At 33.8% G+C, this 8,715-nt stretch overlaps 1 long non-coding RNA gene across 2 annotated transcripts; it reads right to left on the reverse strand.

The window, feature by feature from the left end:
- Positions 1 to 554: 554 nt before the first annotated feature.
- On the reverse strand, positions 555 to 2,177 carry LOC141711193 (uncharacterized). Of its 2 annotated transcripts, none has more exons than XR_012571262.1 (3): positions 2,050 to 2,177; positions 1,734 to 1,880; positions 555 to 676 (listed from the first exon to the last, which is right to left on the reverse strand). It is a non-coding gene; the product is annotated as an uncharacterized LOC141711193 (long non-coding RNA). The 2 variants fall into 2 exon arrangements; XR_012571261.1 differs by having other exon boundaries at positions 2,077 to 2,168.
- Positions 2,178 to 8,715: the final 6,538 nt, after the last annotated feature.

The raw sequence follows: 8,715 nt of genomic DNA on the forward strand, positions 1-8,715 counted from the left end.
GTCATAGATTGTCATTGTATGGGTCACTACTTTTTAGTTTACAGCCTTTAACCCGTCAATGTCACTATACTTGTTAATACTTGACACTACGCATACTTTTCTATTATGAAGTATAACTGTGTCAAGTTAAAAAATTGTTATCCCTGCTACTAGTATGTCCTGGCTATATTACACCCCCCCAATTTGAAAACAGTCTGAAACCGAGTTCCAGAATCTTGCTGCAATATCATATGGATAATCAATTGCACATCACAAAACACTTGATGATAGATTAAAATATTGATTAAGTAAATGCCTGAAACAAGCATACAATATAAAAAAGAATCTACCTTATATCAAATTCTTTAGACTTTTGAACTGCTTCTTTGGCTGCTTTAACAGTTTGATTTGTCATACCAAGATTTGAGCAAAACCTCCTCTGCAGAACAGAAGCATGTCAATTGAAGCAGGGCAAGAACCAATAAAAATCCATTATAAAACCATGAAGGTGACAGACGAATATTGTGACCAGCCAGATACCAAAACTTATTTTAAAGGAAGCTCACCATAAAATCCCCAGCATGTATTGTTCCCATCTCCACTGATTGACCCTTTTCCAGCTCAAGTTACTTTACTATGTATTCCTTTGCTTGGCCAATTTCCTTCTTTGACGCTCCATTGGCAACAGAGCAAATTTCTAGTTTGAAATCCACAGGCTTAGGAAAGATCATTATATGCTAGTGCAACATTTATTTTAGCTAGTGTAACAAATATGTACATATTACAATTTTTTAAAATAACCAGAATTTTATTAACAAATCACCAATACATTACACAATCAACAATTTAGTCGTAGAAAGAGAGAATAAAGTTGGGATGGATAGACACCGCAGTTCCATACTAGAAGCTAATGCGCCGATCATAGGCATGCCATTGTTATCACTCGAAGCTGCTATACCCAACTCGTCAATGTCAACAATGATGGCTGGCTTTGCTTCTGGGAGTTATTCTAGAACCCATGTCAAGTTGTTTACTGAGTTTTTCTAGAACCCATGACAAGTTTTTTTCGCGCTATTTTCACATGTTCATACAGTTCCAATTGAACTTGCTTAACCTTCTCCTCAACTTCAGCAGCGATAAACCCACCTCAGCTTTTTCTTCCTACTTTATGTAAGGCATCTCTCTATTAACAGCCTCATATTAATTCAGTATGTCCCTTCCACTTTTGCTATCTCTGTGTTCCATTAAAATATAATCACAAACTAAAAATCAACCATATATATAAGGGCATATAAAATGATTATGGAAAGCCAAGTAAACACATGACCAACAAATGATTTACTAGGTACTTGCGGCTGGAAACTATTAGATTCAGGAAATAATATGAATTATAAAGTACTTGCATCTATGTGTTTTAACCTTGTAAACAGGTCCAAATCCTCCTTGTCAAAGCTTATTGTTCAACGAGAAGTCATTGGTGGCTTTAGCTAATTGGATTAAAGTAAATAAACATAAATCTAACTCGTTCTTTCCAATTATGTTGGCTGCTTCAGCCTCAAATTTAAGTCTTGATATTCCTCCACAAATGAGGAGTCTAAAATAAAAATGGAAATGCATTTTCTGGCATGTACAGGCAATATTATGACTAGTTTTCTGCCTTTCCCCTCCAATTAAAACAACTTAATTCTATCATCTAGTCAGTTCAAGATGCAGATAATTGTAATCTGCATAAAGTAAAAATTAAGCAAACATACCCACTAATATGCACCCTCCTCAGATCCATCAAGAACAATCACCGAATTAGACTTTGATTTGAGACTACTTTAATCCTTTAACTTTCTCAAGAAGGGGTTGTAAAGAATTTGCTGCGGCATGAGGATCCTTTGCAAATGTACCCAAACCTGGTTGTACAGAAAAGATAAATTGAGAAACCAACTAATAAGAAGGTGACCTAAAATTTACTAACTGAATGTTCTAATAAAAAAACTATCTTTGAAGGCAGAATTCTGAGCGAGAAGATCAAAGTAGTTCGAGTGCAATGGGAAAAAACAATAATATTAGTAAGATTACCGAACCACAACAAACGTCCACTTCTACCTCCTATATGATCTGTATTCGAAAATGCCATACAAGAGCAGTGTTCAGTCATTCTGTCAAGTATAGAGAGACTTGTGTCTGGCAGTTTCACATCCGGAACCTTTACAAAACCATCAAACAACTATTTACTTATCTATTCTGGAAATATATCAACATATTAGGTAATAAATTAAACATATAATTGACCACATAAAACATCAAAAAATCAAATATATGTTTATCTTCCGCAACAATCCCATTAAGAGAACTTCAGAAAAGAGTGTCATAAACACATAAACGAGAGAGAGGGGGAAAGGGGAGGATAAAGAGTACCCGAAATCCACAACCTAAAGAGAGCGCTATTACGCTCTCTATTCTTACGATTCCAAGCTCTGGTTCTCTCTTTGTCACGATAAATTGAAACTCTAAAAGGAAGCTCAAAATCCAAATCTTTTATTCAAACTATAATTCAACCGAATTTAACTCCAAAATCATACTCAAAATCTAAAATCAAAAACGAAGATGCCCTGAAATTAAAGAAAGATATTTATTAGTTGAAGCTCAAGTAATGAAATTGAGTCAATTGAAATAAAACAAAAAAAAATCCTAATTTACCTGAACCCTAATTTTGATTTGAAAAACTGTAATTAAAAGCCTCTTCAAACCCTTTACCCAAACGGCAACATCCTAATTTGAGGAACAAAATTTGCAGGCGAGAGAGAGAAATTTACATAGAGTTGGAGAAAGATCAAAGAGAGAGAAAGAGAGAATAAGAGAGCAGCAGAAGAGAATGAAATAATATAGTTTTAGAGATATTGAAATGACCCAAAAATTTGGGCGGTTTATTTCCCGCTTATCCGAAAATAATGCCCCTTGTTTGGGTTCAAAATTTTTGAGGTATTCTTTTTATTGTTGTAATATAAATAATATATAAGTAACTATTATTTAATAGAAAATTAAATATTTTTATGCACTTTATTATTCTTGTAAATTTGTATATTTAAATTTTAATTTTTTTTATTTTCAAATATCAATGCTTACATTAGAAATTGAGGAGAAATTTATACTATTTTTATTTTTCATGTATAATTACCAAGAAAATAAATTTATTTTGTACTTTTAAAATTTTATTATATTCAAGATTCGTATTCATTTAAAAATAAATAATATTATGTATAAAATTAACAAATCACCATATATAGTATTTATTAAATTCTTATATCACCAAAATCTTGTAAAATTATTATTTTTTCTTAAAAATGATTATATTTATATTTATTATACTCTAAGGTAACACTTATCCATCAATGTTGCAAATTTAAACACTTTCTAACTAAGGTAACACTGCATTTTTAGCTAAGGTAACACTAAAACATAATGTTGTAGTAGGCCAAGAAAAGTATAGCTAAGCCAACATATCAGAGTAACATTACTCCTAAAGGGGTTGTCATAGGTCATCTATGGTGTAGTGATTGGATATTATATTTACATTTTAAAAACCAAGGTTAGGCTGCTGATCAATCATGCACTAACCCCGAGCAAAGCACACAGCACTGCTCTAACTACTGGATCCAAGGAACACATTGGCCTAACTTGACCATTAATATGATCTGACCACGAATATGGTCCACAATTTTATAAAAACAATCCAATTCTAACATAATAACAGAATAAACACCGTAAAACAATAAACAGAATCATAAACAACAATGTATGTTCGATAAGGAAATGGTTTCAATCTTTACAAAGGATCAGTATGGCAATTTCAAAGCTTGACTGTTAGGTAATGAAATAATTGGATAACAAAGGAATAAATATTTCAAGGTTACCAGGAATTGGTCTTTCAAAGCATAAGGTACAATGGTTTGAGTATATAAGTAATTCGATTCAGTGTTTGGTATTTAGTTTGTATGTATTTGTGGAGTTGTATCGTATATTTATGGTTCGTATTTGGGTGTACAACCATCAATGGTTTAGAAAGAATAAGGTTTACGGCTCAAGATCAATTACTGGAATCAGGGTTTTAGGTTCAGTGCTTCAAAGGACTATCAATCAACTACAATATATCTCGAAAAAGTTCAGAACACTTGCCTGGTACTAGCTTGCTATACTGTACTATGTTCCAATCACAACCGTCTTACTCCTCGACTATCTGTTTCCCTTTCCTATGCCTTGCCTCTTCTGCTCATATATTATAAGCATCTATCAATATTTAACTTATACGATTTTATTCGAAACACACTTCTATCTCCCTTCGTTTCATCCAAATCCGATTAACGTATTGAAAGTTACGCTATAATCAAGTAAACACCGAACATATAGACCGACAGTTAACCAACAAGTCACATATAGCACATAACACGTCAAAAAATCAATGATATATCATTTATAAAGAAGTCTCGGGTCATAAACAGGCTTTCGGGTATTTAAGATGATTTTTAAAACATATTTCGGAGTTAAAACGGGTCGTTGGATCAATTTCAGAGTAATAAATAAGGTGCGGTTGGCCAAATCTGGCTTCAAAACAATTTTCTGATAATTATCAAGCCTTGAAAATAATTTAAAAAAATATTTTAAAGCTCGAAACTATTTTTTGGAATTTTTAAATCATTTTTAAATAATTAAATCTAATTAAATAATTAATTAAAATCAATTAATAATTAATTAAATCAATTAATCAATTAATTTTTGAACTAATTGACCAATTAATCAATTAAATACTAACTAAAATTAATTAACTAATTAATTCAGATTTATTTTTGAATTAAAACTAATTTTTGGAATTAAAATAATAACTTTTGGAGTTTTCTTTTTTTTTTTTGCTAAATTAACTTTTGGAATTTTGCAGAAATTAAAAACGGATTTTTATAATTAAAATAAATAGAAAATATGATTTTTAAATAATTTTAAAACAGGAATCCAAAATATGCAAATTCTAGAAAGTTCAGGGACTGAAGTTCACCATCTTCAAAAGTACAGGGACTAAACTGCAATTTTGCAGTTTAGTCGCCGAAAAATTTCGGGGATGGCCGGAGAACACGATTTCGGCATCCTCACCCCACCATCTACTCCAGATATGATCTACACAACACCAGGAACACAACCATGAAATCAAATCACATCAATAACCCCTGACCTGGCCGGAAAATGGCCAAGAACATCACCGGTTTCTGGTGAACCGACGAAAACTTCAAAACACAACTCCCTTCGATTCACTAATCCTCTATTAACGAGCTATATACCAATCGATTGCAAATTTCATAAGTAACACAACCCACTATAATACAACAGCTAATAACCCCTAAATCAAAAAGGCCCAAATTCAATTGAAAATATTCATACGGGTTATAAACCCTAATTTTAAAATTCGAAGATTAAACTCAATTTTTAACATGTTATTGAACTCCAAATCAGTCATATGACATATGAACATCATCGGGAAAACAAGCTCTACAACATGCAATCATCAAATCATTCAAACAATCATCCGAACAAAAATTTATATTTATAATAAAAATAATTCGAAAATAAATAAATTTCAAGAAAATAAACCTTTGATTCTGCAGTTCTGGAACTTGTATAATCTGATAGTACTCTTCAAAACCTCCGTTTTGGTTACTAGAGCTTCCCGAGCAGATTTCAATAACTCCTCCAAATAGTAGTTTGATTCTCAGAAAGGTTTATGAATATAGGTATTTTCTCTGGAAAATTATATAATTACTGTCTGCAAATGATTTTTGATATGGAATAAAATACGGTAAAGGCTATTTATAATTACGAAAAATTAGTATCCCGTTGGATCATTCCAGATACAAAATGGTACGTTTATTTATAAAAACTGATCCAAACGGTACCGATTTTCGGGATAATTATCCAAACCAGTACAATTTGTACTGCGGTCTTGGTCTCAGCATCTGGCTACACGTATTACGAGGTGATAATTGTGATAGATTAATAAAAAGATCCCGTTTATAAAAAATACGAGTTTTATTGATTTACCGAAACGAATAATGTATCGAAAATGTTGCGCCGGGACCCGCGCAGGACAAACCGTACGCCGGATCAAAAAAGTCGAAACATGGAAAATGCTCGGAATATTGTAATTAGGTTAGGAAGGAGTTTTTGGAAGAGTTTCGGGTTATAAAAACATAACAACGGATGACGTCGGTTGGTTCCCGATTGTATAAAATAGTTTTTAAATACTCGGAAAAAATATTTTATAAAATCCATATATTTCCTATAAAATCATAAATCAACATAAAAATAAATAGGAAGATATGACAATTATCTATATTTTATTTTGGACATATAAAAATTAAAATACTCAATTAATATTATTTTTAAACATCCAAACACATTTAACACTTAACAAATAATTCACAGAATAGATACTGAACACATATAATAATTGTCTATTAGCAAAAATAATTACACGATATATTCCGGATATTACATCCTTCCCCCCTTAAAAGGATTCTGTCCTCAGAATCTCCTAAGAAAATAAATGAGGGTACTTTTCCTTCATATCACTTTCTAACTCCCAGGTTGACTCTTCAACCTTTGGGTTTCTCCATAATACTCTTACTAACTTTACCACTTTATTTCTTAATACTTTCTCTCTTTCCTCTAGAATTTCTATCGGACTATCTACATATGACAAATCTGCCTGAAGCTCTATTGGCTCATATTCTATTACATGCCTGTAGTCTGCATTATACTTCTTAAGCATCGATACGTGAAAAATATTATGAATGTGCTCCATGTGTGGAGGTAACGCCAACTCGTAAGCTACTTTGCCAACGCGCTTTAAAATCTCAAAAGGTCCAACATATCTTGGGCTCAGCTTTCCTTTCTTTCCAAACCTCGTTAATCCCTTCCACGGTGATACTTTCAGTAATACCAAGCTTCCTTCTTCGAATTTCATATCTTTCCTTGATTGATCTGCATACTTCCTTTGACGGTCTTGTGCTACTATCAATCTCTTCTGGATAACTTCAACAACTTCCTTCGTCTGCTGCACTAATTCAGGGCCAAGTATTTTGCCTTCTCCTACTTCGTCCCAATACACTGGAGATCTACATTTGCGTCCATAAAGGGCTTCATAGGGTGGCATCCCAATACTGGCATGATAACTGTTGTTGTAAGCAAATTCTACCAGAGGTAAATGTTCATCCCAACTTCCTTTGAAATCAATAGCACAAACACGTAACATGTCCTCGATTGTCTGGATCATTCTTTCACTCTGGTCGTCCGTCTGTGGATGGTAAGTTGTACTCATATTCAGTTTTGTTCCCAAACATTCTTGAAAACTCTTCCAAAATCTTGAATTAAATCTTGGATCTCGATCAGATATAATGGATACAGGAATTCCATGACGAACTACAATTTCCTTCAGGTACATATGGACTAACTTGTCGAGCTAAAATCTTTCATTTATAGGCAGAAATATCTATTTTTGAAAACAGTTATAACAGTTGAACTAAGTAAATTGCATGCTTCTTTACAGAATATAAACAGTTATGGGAATAGGGTACATGGTATTACAAGGGTATAACTGGTGCAATAAATAAGGTAAAGTAAAACAGGTGCAGTAAAGTAAATGATAATACTGGAAAGGAAAAAGGTACTGATATATATAGATCAAAAGTTTTAGGTAGTACAAGCGTAAAGACGCTTCGGAAGTAAAAGCAAAAGGGTACAACAACCTACTCACTAGTCAACAGATCTAGTCTATAAATATAACTCAAAAGTCTACTGATACATACTACACACTACTGTACATACTACACAACCATAACAATACTGATCAGCATCTCCATCTCTGGATCTCTGACTCATGGCAAGTCTGGACCTCCAATCTCCTCAAGCTCCTCTAGAACCCACTTAGCCCACTCCACTAAAAAATCAAGGGTGATGTCCTCATGTGTAGCCTCAGCAATCCTCACAGCAGCTGCTCTACGAAACACCTGAAGCCTCTCTCTAAGTCGCCTCTCACCACTCCCAACCTCTCTGGTACGCATGATATGTAATAACTCCTGAATCTGACCCTGTAAGAATCGCTGCTCTATAAGGTAAGCCTCAAACTAATGATATGGGACAGGATATGAAGAGAACTAGAAAGGTACTCCTATAACTGAATGACCAGTAAAGCCTGAATCAGCAGATGAGGGTCCTCTGATAGGTGGCCTCATGCCTAGGGGTGGAATAGCCTGCAGTGGCACGGGCTGCAACACAGGTGGGGGTAGAATAGCCAACATTGGTGGAACAACAGGACGTGGATCTGAAGATTGTACTCCAACTGAGGGCTCTGAGTGATCAGCTGATACGGGGATGAAAGAGTCGGCCATCGCTGCTATCTGAAATTATATCACAATATAAGAATCTCGAACCACGACGCGAATCATACTAATACCTATTATACCGTAGCACACAACCTCTCAACATTCTATTTTTCTATTTCTTACTTCTGATCCTAATCATCTACCCATTCCCATCAACCTAGGCTTGTGTCAGTGACTTATAACCTGTAGCTTTGATACCAAACCTGTGGCGCCCTCCAAACCCGGGTCAGAAGTTTGGGGTCCACACACACACACACACTTTATTTATATCCTGCTTAATAATAATAAAGATAATAATAATATGCATTGACCCTACTTA

Source organism: Apium graveolens, chromosome 3 (assembly GCF_009905375.1).
Source record: "Apium graveolens cultivar Ventura chromosome 3, ASM990537v1, whole genome shotgun sequence".
NCBI lineage: Eukaryota > Viridiplantae > Streptophyta > Magnoliopsida > Apiales > Apiaceae > Apium > Apium graveolens.